Below are 10,300 nucleotides of genomic sequence, written 5' to 3'. Positions count from 1 at the left end.
TGATTGCAGGTTGTTTGAAGTCGCCAAGTCATATCTTGAAGGCTTCGTTGCTTAGAAATTTCTTCTTCCAGTTACCCTAAGACATCACTCTTAAGTTCAACCTTCTATAGATCCCAAGGACGTGGACACAATGCAGCCAAGCTCTTTGCTAGGGCATAACACGGGTGAGGTGACCTTTACTCCAGTTCCCAATAACTTCCTCATTTTCATTTCAGACCTCATCAGCCTGGACTTCATTGTTCATATTTCTATCAACATTTTGGTCACAGCCATTTAACCCATCTCTAATAAGTTCCAAAGTTTCCCTCATCTTCCTATCTTCCTCTGAGCCCTTGAAACTCTTCCCACACAGGCCGGGCGCGGTGGCTCAAGCCTGTAATCCCAGCACTTTGGGAGGCCGAGACGGGCGGATCACGAGGTCAGGAGATCGAGACCATCCTGGCTAATACGGTGAAACCCCGTCTCTACTAAAAAATACAAAAAACTAGCCGGGCGACGAGGCGGGCGCCTGTAGTCCCAGCTACTCGGGAGGCTGAGACAGGAGAATGGCGTGAACCCGGGAGGCGGAGCTTGCAGTGAGCTGAGATCCGGCCACTGCACTCCAGCCTGGGCGGCAGAGCAAGACTCCGTCTCAAAAAAAAAAAAAAAAGAAAGAAACTCTTCCCACATCTCCCCATTACCCAGTTCCAAAGCTTCTTGCACACCTTCAGGTACCTTTATACCTGAATAAAATTCAATAAAAATTGGCTCACAGTTCTACAGAGTGTACAGGAAGCCTGGTGCCGGCATCTGTTCTTGGTGAGGGCCTCAGGAAACCTACAGTCATGGCAGAAGGCAAAGGGGGAGCAGGTGTGTCACATGATGAGAGTAGGAGTGAGGATGGTGGTATGCCACATGCTTTTAAACAACCGGATCTCACATGAACTAACAGAGTGAGAGTGAGAACTTACTCATTATTGAAAGGACAGCACCAAGCCATTCAAGAGGGATCCACCCTTATGGCCTAAAAAGCCCCCACTAATCCCATCTCCAACATCGGAGGTCACATTTCAACATGAGATTTAGAAGGGACAAACATAGAAATCATATCACAATTCAACTTATAACACCAAATAAAATGAAAGATAGAAGGAAGAATAAATCCAACAGAAAAAGGAATTAAAACAACACGTACTTCTATCCATTTCTTGGTGCACGGCTGTTTTCAACTCTCTGTACAGGGTTAAGGCAAAATGTAGAGAGAAAAGACAATGCTATGTTGGAAAATAAAAGGATCATTTAATTTTATACAATACCTTTTTCTCTAGGGTTTTTAAAGTATATGGTCATTGTTATAAGTGTTGTGTGTATACTTGTGGGTTTGTGTATAAGATACATAGAAAATTGCTTTAACTACTTGTCTAGGGAGGAGAAGAAAATAAATCTTTTAAACTGATTTCCAATAAGTTTAAAAGATTGATCAGGAATTGAGATAGGATATTCAGATGATTAAGATTCTTTACATAATCCAAGAACAAACAGGCTCCTTTAGAGGCTGGTTGAGAGGCAGGACACTGAACTTTGAATTAAAGTTAAAATATAATACACTTCATGGTAAAGGAGAGGAATAGAGTAGATAGCATTATGGCCCCAATTTTTTGCTACTCCTGCTTTGCACATGTTTTGCCCTGTGGCTTTGCAGTTGCCCCAACAATGGAAAATGTGACTTGATTTGGCCAAAAGAAGGACCCATAGCCATAATGTGCCACTTCTGAGCGTATGCATCAAGAGACTTCACATATGTTTTCTTCAATATTTGTGTTTATGTCATTAACATAAGAATATGCTTGGGCTTAATGGTTCAAGGAAAACGTTTAGAGTTACGTGAAATGGTGTGAAGACCCACTGAATTCATCTGATTCCCACCAACTCACAGATCTTTGAGAATAAATTGCTGTTGCTTCAAGTCACTGAATTTTGGGGTAATTTGTTATACAGCATTACTTTGGCCATAGTTAGCTGATACAAGGAACATGATTCAGAAGGTAAGGAGAAAAAAATGCAGTTACTTTTGATTTACCTGTGGCTGCTATTCTAAGGTGCTCTTTTGAGGCATGATCACTTTATGCACCTTTTACGTTGTTAGTTACCTTACTTTTTAAAATTCAAAGTCCCCTGGGAATTTGTTGGAAATGTAAATTCTCAGACTCACTCCCAGGTTTACTGAATCAGACACTCTGGGACTGGGGACCCAGCATCTGTATTTTAACTAGCCTTCCAGGTGATTTTAACGCCCAGTGAAGTTTGAGATCTAGTGCTCTCCATGCAATAGAATCATCTAGAATAGAATCATCATCACAAGACATAGAAGAAGCCTAAGTTCCACACCTCCCTTCCCCTAGATCCTATTTAATTGCTTCAAAACTTCTCCAGGTGATTCTAATATGCAGCCACATTTGAAGACCCCTTTTCTAGAGGGACTTAATCTAGAAAGTAATTTGCTTCAATTTGACACTGGGTGTGAGAACAGCTTGGAAATAATAAGATACAACCATTGAGGCAAACCAAATCAATATGAAATTTTGCTCACCCGTTCTAATACTTTTATCTTTGTACCCATCCATCAAGACCTTGTTCATGCCTTTAACACAAGAAATTTGCCTTCTCATGCGCTGTTCCTGTGGTCTAGAATAAATTTTCCCTCTTTATTTACCTGGTTAACACTTATTTATCCTTCAAAAGCCCTTCCTGCCCCTCCCGAGTTGAATTATCACTGCCTCCTTTGTTCTAATAAATTCTTACCTCTCTTAGCATTTCTTATGTTTGCAATTGCAATTATTTCCTCTTTTACTAGATCATGAGCATCTTGATGTCAGTGTCCGTTTATTATTCTTTTTTTTTTTTTTGAGACGGAGTCTGGCTCTGTCGCCCAGGCTGGAGTGCAGTGGCCGAATCTCAGCTCACTGCAAGCTCTGCCTCCTGGGTTTACGCCATTCTCCTGCCTCAGCCTCCTGAGTAGCTGGGACTACAGGCGCCCGCCACCTCGCCCTTCTAGTTTTTTTTTTTTTTTTTTTTTTTTTTTTTTAGTAGAGACAGGGTTTCACCGTGTTAGCCAGGATGGTCTCGATCTCCTGACCTCGTGATCCACCCGTCTCGGCCTCCCAAAGTGCTGGGATTATAGGCTTGAGCCACCGCGCCCGGCCTCTTTTTTTTTTTTTTTTTTTTTAATAATCCCCAGAAACACAGAGAAAACTCTTTGTGTGCATATTGAATGAAATGAGTTAATTCTATGGCTATTCTTTGTAGCCCACCTCTTCAGCACTTCTGAGATTTTTATTGTCAGTTCTTCCTCTGAATACACTACATATACCAAATATGATCCATTAAAAGTAGATTCTGTTCTAGGTTTTCTTCTCAGTACTCCCCCTCTTTTTTTTTTTTTTTTTGGTAGAGAGTAGGTCTCATCATGTTGCCCAGGCTAGTCTTGAACTCGTGGGCTCAAGCAATCCTCCCAGCTCAGCCTCCCAAAGTGCTGGGTTACCATCATAAGCCACTGTGCCCAGCCAGCACTCCTTTATTTCCAATATATTATCCCCTGAATGATTTTATTATCTTGCGCTGGGGTGTGGATTGACTAATAAATCTACATTTCTTGACCCAACCCTTCCCTTGAGCTCCAGAGCTACATTTCTAATGGCCTCCAAGGGTAAATAGCTGGTTTGCTCAGACTCTAAAGCCAACACATACGAAATAAAACCTTCACCTTCCCTGAAGCCCTAGCTTTTCCCTTTTGACTTCCCAAGTGCTAATTAGAACCAATACCAATCTGTCAGTAATTCTAGACAGCCAGGCACAGCAGCAAGGCCATCGCCAACTTTCTGGGGTCCATGCTAGAGTGGCATTTCACCCATTGCTTTCCCCAAATTCATTGCCACCGCTTCATTCGTGTTGTTACTGTCTTCACCCATCCTTGTAATAGGATACCGACAGATCTCCCTTGATTCCTGTCTCTTACCTTTGCATTCAAGTTCCGTATTACCGGAATTATCTTCTTGAGAGAAAAATCAGATAAAAAATTATCTCCTTATAACCTCCCACACTTGCATTTAGGTTCTTCTCCTTTGGGGATAGTAATGGATATTTGCTGTGAGCTTGGAAAATGAAGTGACACTTCAACTTGGTTACGCCGACTTGCTTTGTTTCACGGGTCCCCCTTGTCTTCCCTAGGGCTGCCCTGTTTCTTCATACTCCTCAGGCGCTGGGCCCCTGAGTTTTTCAGGAGGTGCCAGAGCATCGCCAGCAACACCTAAGAAAGGTCATCTTTTTGACCTCATCATTACTGTGTACTCTCATTAAGGGCAAAGATCAAATCTTTTGCTTAGCCTCACTTGTCAGCTAAACTTAACACAAAACCGGGCAACAGAAGCCTCTGAGGAAATCCTTCTGAATGAGTGTGTGTGAGAAAGATAAATAAATAACAGAGGTCCCTTGGTCAAAGCAGCAGAGCTACGCAGCTCTCTGAGGCTGCGAAAGGCACTGGGAGCTTTGCTGCAGAAGTGCCTAGTCTGGAATGGATGGATGCATTTTGCATCTGGGCTTCTCACCAGAAGAGCCTCTCCTCACTTTAAGGAATGTGAAATTGAAGGCTCACGTTCCTATGTGAAGCCAGAGGGCTTTTCAGTACAATGCAACATCATGTTCTACTTACTGAATGGTGGGGCTTTCCCTTCCCTTCTGAATCATTCAGGTTCAGAGCCAGAATGGACTGTGCCAACGGGAGATGCCTTGATGTTCCTTGCTGTTCATGCTCTATATTTCTGTTCAGTGGACCATCCGATTACCGATGTGGACCAGGCTCTGTTTGGCTCCCTCCTCACACTTTATTGCTCATGATTTTCATATGTTTTGGGTCCGTTTTCAAGTCTCCTTCCACCCGCCCCGTCTCTGCTCAGCAGGGCTATAAAAACGGATCCTTTCATCTCTTCGCCAGCAACAATCCTCCCCGCTCCCTTGATCATTTGGCTAACTCATCTCTGAACTTCGTCCAAACTGTCTGTCTACTCAGGATTCCTTGTCTCCTCAACCAAGAGCAGTCTCCCAGGTGTGGCAGATGATTAGCACAGAGGAAGGAGTTATGTACACTGTGATTAGCACAGTAATAACAGTGATGTTAATAATAATAGGAACCTGGTGCTGACAGTGCACCTGGACTACAGCAAACAAGAGGAAGACGTTGTTTTAGCCCAGGGAGATGATCTTTCCTTCTTTTTATTGTAACATTTATAATTTTTTTTCTCATTATGCCAGTAGCATTCATTCTTTGTGAACATTTGAAAAATTCAGAAACACATACATATATCAATATCAATTACCCATAATCCTGCCACGCAGAGATCATAACCACTCTTCTGTAGCTACTCTGGTGTTTTGTGTTTAGATATGTTTGATACACACACTTGCAGACTCGTGCATGCGAATGCAATGGTTGCAGATGGATTTCATGCTTTATCTTTAATTTTGTATCCTCTTTCCCTAATACCATATCAAGAAGATTTTTCTTTATCATTAGATATTCTTCTATAGCATATTTTAAATGGTTATATAGAAATGTATAGTGAGTGATGTGTTTGGTTGTTTCTTTATGGGTGGACTTGTGGGTTGTTCCTGGGCTCTGTCATTATGAAAATACTGTGGGGAAGAAGCACGGGACAGAGCAAGCGAAAGTGGCCCACAGAAATAGCCTGCCATCGGGACAAGAGCTGGCAGCTAGCTTGATTCCCACACACTCAGTTCTCCCTTGCCAGGAAAATGGGGGGTGTATGAGCATTGAGCCTGTCAGGTGGGAAAGGAAACAGCTTTTTAAGTGAGCTGAGAAAGGGGTATGGGGCAATCTTCCTTGTGTCTAGATCTTAACCCTTTAGCCAAATAAACAGAGATGACCTAGAGCGGGTGAGGGAAGGGTGACAGCCAGAAGAATTAGCAGTCTTGCCCACCCAGGCTCATGGGGCAGTGGAGGGACTCAGTCACATCTCAGCGCTTAAGTGGGAGTTATTGTCCCAGCAAAGACAATCATGACCTTCCCTAAGAGATAAACCAGTATAATGATAACATTGCCTTCGTGGATGCAAAATATTCTCTGGAGGGAGAGACTATAGCAGGTCAAAACAACTTCAATGTAAAAAATCGACTGCTTCTGTTTTACTTTCTTTTCATAGCTGTATTAGAAAGATCCAGTCCTTCCCAGGCAGTTGGAATGGGGATTACAGGTAAAGGGGTCTGGGGGAGTTTGTTAGGGAATATGCAAATGTTCTAAATCTGATCTATGGTGATGATGTACTTCTTAGTAAGGTTACTAAAAATTATTGAATTGAATATTATGATATGTAAAATATACTTCCAATAAAGCTATTAAAAATAGAGCTAAAAACATCTAGCTAAAAAAAAAAAAAAAAGTCTAGTGTGTAACAAAGAAAACAGACCCTTTTCTGAGCATTGAATAGATACAGGTTGAGAAACCCGGAAGGACTTGTGAAAAGCAAGATGGAGGCATACACAGCAGATCCCACTCTTGTGGCATCAGGCATAGAAGGCTGCACCTCCGCCAACTGAATATAGCTGGAATTGTCCTAAGACAAACTTTTGTCCTGGCTTTGTTTTTCCTTGCAAATGGCTTGTCATTTTCCATCTTTGTCCAGTAGTAATTTTATCTTTAGGGACAAAGATTGGCCATCTAAAATTAAAATAGGCTTTGATTTTTGCTGGCTATGTGAGTTTGGGTGCGTCATTTAACCTTCTTGGGACTTGGATACCATGTCTGAGAATGAGAGATGATGACTGGCTCTCAAAGGCCTGTTGAGTTTTAATATTCCTCTAACTTCATGATTCCTGCTTTGTAAATGACTATTAACACATTTTATAGCCAATTTTCTAGTCTCTAGTATGCTCAAGAACAACTGTAAGTCATGAGTATATTGTAAGATTAAATGGAATAATAGACCTGAAAGAGATTTGCTGACAAAAAAAAACACCTATATCTCTGGGGATGTAAAATGGTTAGCACAAGGCATTATCCTGACTTCCTCCCAAGTCAACCTTTAATGTTCTTCCAGAAACATACCTCCTAATCTTGGAGAAATGGTTATCATTGGCTAGACTTGGTGGGGCTGAGTTTTGCTAATTTTTTTTTTTTTTTTTTTGAGACGAAGTTTTGTTCTTGTTACCCAGGCTGGAGTGCAATGGCACAGTCTCAGCTCACTGCAGCCTCCACCTCCCAGGTTCAAGTGATTCTCCTGCCTCAGCCTCCTGAGTAGCTGGGATTACAGGCAGGTGCCACCACGCCTGGCTAATTTTGTATTTTTAGTAGTGACGGGGTTTCTCCATGTTGGTCAGGCTGGCCTCGAACTCCCGGCCTCAGGTGATCCGCCCGCCTCAGCCTCCCAAAGTGCTGGGATTACAGGCACTGGTCACATCCGGCCAAGTTTTGCTAATTTTTTGACCTGATCTTTAAAACAAAAGTTCTCTCCACATATATGAACATTAATAATATCTTCATTGCAAAATGGAAGAAAACAAGAAGAGCAAATTGAAGGATCTTAACTGAGTAACTAAAAGGGGTAAAGAATTCTAGAAAGCAAATGGTTCGTACAAACAAGTGCTGTTACAATGCTCAGGTTTTGCTTCTCTGTGAGTCTGCAGAACAAGTCTGTTCTCTTGCTATACCCCACACGTTTCATACGTCATTTTTCACAAGGCCCCTCCGGAATGGAGACCGCCAAGCAGGCACATGGTTCTTGGAGTTGCTGCTTCATGTTGACAGTGCAGTCATTTCATCGTCTGTGAAAATGTGGCGGGCGAGGGGGTGGGTGTGGTGGCTCACACCTGTAATCCCAACACATTAGGAGACTGAGGTGGGCAGATCACTTGAGGTCAGGAGTTCGAGACCAGCCTGGCCAACATGGCGAAACTCCGTCTCTACTAAAAAAATACAAAAATTAGCCGGGCCTGGTGGCACATGCCTATAATCTGGCTACTGGGGAGGCTGAGGTAGGAGAATCTCTTGAACCCCGGAGGCAGAGGTTACAGTGAGCCTAGATGGTGCCACTGCACTCCAGCCTGGGCAACAAAGCAAGACTCCATCTCAAAAAAATAAAACAAACAAACAACAAAAAAATGTGGCAGGGAGCACTGGTGGGCTTTGGTAAAGGCTGAGCCTGGGACTCACAGTTCAAAATGAAATGCAATGGGGCATCAATCAGAGATATGTAGATATATGTAAATATATTAGATTTTTGATGTTACTCTGAAATGTCAGTTTGGCCCTCAAACTTATGCTCTTATTAAGTGGCCAGTTGCCAAGTTGATACTTTGCTTTTTGCTGCCCAGACAGAGTCTAAGAACTAAAAAATCCTTTTTTCTTTTTTTTTTTTTTAACTTGTTGAGTGCTGGCTTGTATTTGCACAATAAAGCTCAATATCTTGCTGTAACAGCCTTACTGGCTGCATTCCTATAGTGCTTCCTTGGTAGAGAGTGATTGTGGCTAGCAAGCCCTGAGAACACATGTGAAAGGTTAAGCTCACAATACAGGTTTTAGTTCCAGGTGGGGTGGGTTACTTTGGAGGACAGTTGAGTCTGAAAGGTGAAAATGACATAAATACATCTTCTCTCTCAACTATGTTCCCATTCTCCCTGGGGGTTTGAATGAAGAGGATGGTTTCCAGATTGAAAAGGATCACCTGCCGAAATTAGCTGCTTCAACAGGTTAGGTTCATTCCGTTGCTCATTCCTTCATTCACACTCTCTTCTAAATACCCATTCATTCATTTCCCTCCATGTTTTCCCTCATTTTCCCTCCATGTTTTCCGGCACTCAGCTTTACAAACACTTGCTGATCCCCCTGTACATGTCCAGAGCTCTAGGTGGTTCTGGTGACAGAAAGATGAACAGGACGTGGTATATTCTTCCAAGACACTCACTAAGGAAAGACAAATAAAAACACGTAATTGCAATCTTGTGGGAAAAGGAATACCGCAGGGGCTTGTAATGTGTACGAGCATGGAATAATTCATCCTGCTTAGAGAACATTATAGGTGTTACTATCAGGCAAAAAAAAATTCTTTTGACCATCAAATAAAGTGATGATTGTGGTATGATCACACAGCTTATCTTTCTCATGGATACAAGCATTTGACTATAGAAGGAAAATGCACTTCTGAAAAGTTGTAATAACACACACACAAACACACACACACAGTTTATTAAGGGGGTTGATCTTCCAGGATTTCTCCCAAACTGTTCTCCCTCTCTTACTCAAAAGTGTGGAAGTTTGCTCAGATGACTTGGTTACCTGGTGTGAAAGGCTGCACGAACAAAGTGCAATGGCACTTTCATGGGTAGTGTCTGTGTTCTTAAGAGACTGGGACCAAGAGAGGATCCTGCAAGCAGCATCGGATTTCCTTCCATACTCAAGGAAGGGTATGGCTTACTCCTGACTGGCTTGCTGCTCTGAAGGCAAGGATCTCACTATCCTGGTAGGAAACAAAAGATACAGGTTATATTTCTTTGTGACTTTCATGTTTGTCAATTATTTAGGCGGACTCCGCCAAAAATCTCAGCACAAAGATCCAGATATGAAATTTTTTCTTTTCTTTGACAGACCATTGGTGTTTTTTAAACAAATAACAATGGGTTTATCTCTTGGTTTAATTCCATTTGTCCTGTTTACTCAATGAATAAACACTTTTTGAATACCTGATGTGTGCTAGTACTGTCCTAAGCCCCTGAAGGACACACAACCCCATCTGAGATGTTGCAGAAAGAGGGATGGTTCTTCTATGCCTTAATCTAGGATTTTGTTTTCTCTTTTCCATCCCCTTGACCCTCTATGCTTTTGCACTCACATCATTCTCACCAGCACTCTGCATACTTGGGGCCCACCAAGCACTTCTTCATTGATTATGTCTATGCTCTAATTGGATCAATCACTAATAGCACTGCCTTCAGTAGGTTCCCTGCAGAGCCTGTAAATAAAGCAGGCACTTAGGTTGCTCTGAAAGCAGCTTAGGAAACTGAAATCAGGCACCCAACTGAGTAGCTGCAGCAAGTCCTAGAAAATTACAAAGTGTTTATATAGTCATGTGCCCCATAATGTCGTTTTGGTCACTGACAGACTGCATGTACAACGGTGGTCCTCTAAGATTGTAACGGAGCTGGAAAATGTCCTATTGCCTAATGGCTTCAGAACACAATGCATTACTCATGTCTTTGTGGTGATGCTGGTGTCAACAAATCTACTGTGCTGCCAGTCATATGTAAAAGTATAGTA

This window comes from Trachypithecus francoisi, unplaced genomic scaffold, assembly GCF_009764315.1.
Source record: "Trachypithecus francoisi isolate TF-2019V2 unplaced genomic scaffold, Tfra_2.0 Lachesis_group20, whole genome shotgun sequence".
Classification (NCBI taxonomy): Eukaryota; Metazoa; Chordata; class Mammalia; order Primates; family Cercopithecidae; genus Trachypithecus; species Trachypithecus francoisi.
This window is presented reverse-complemented; position numbering follows the sequence as displayed.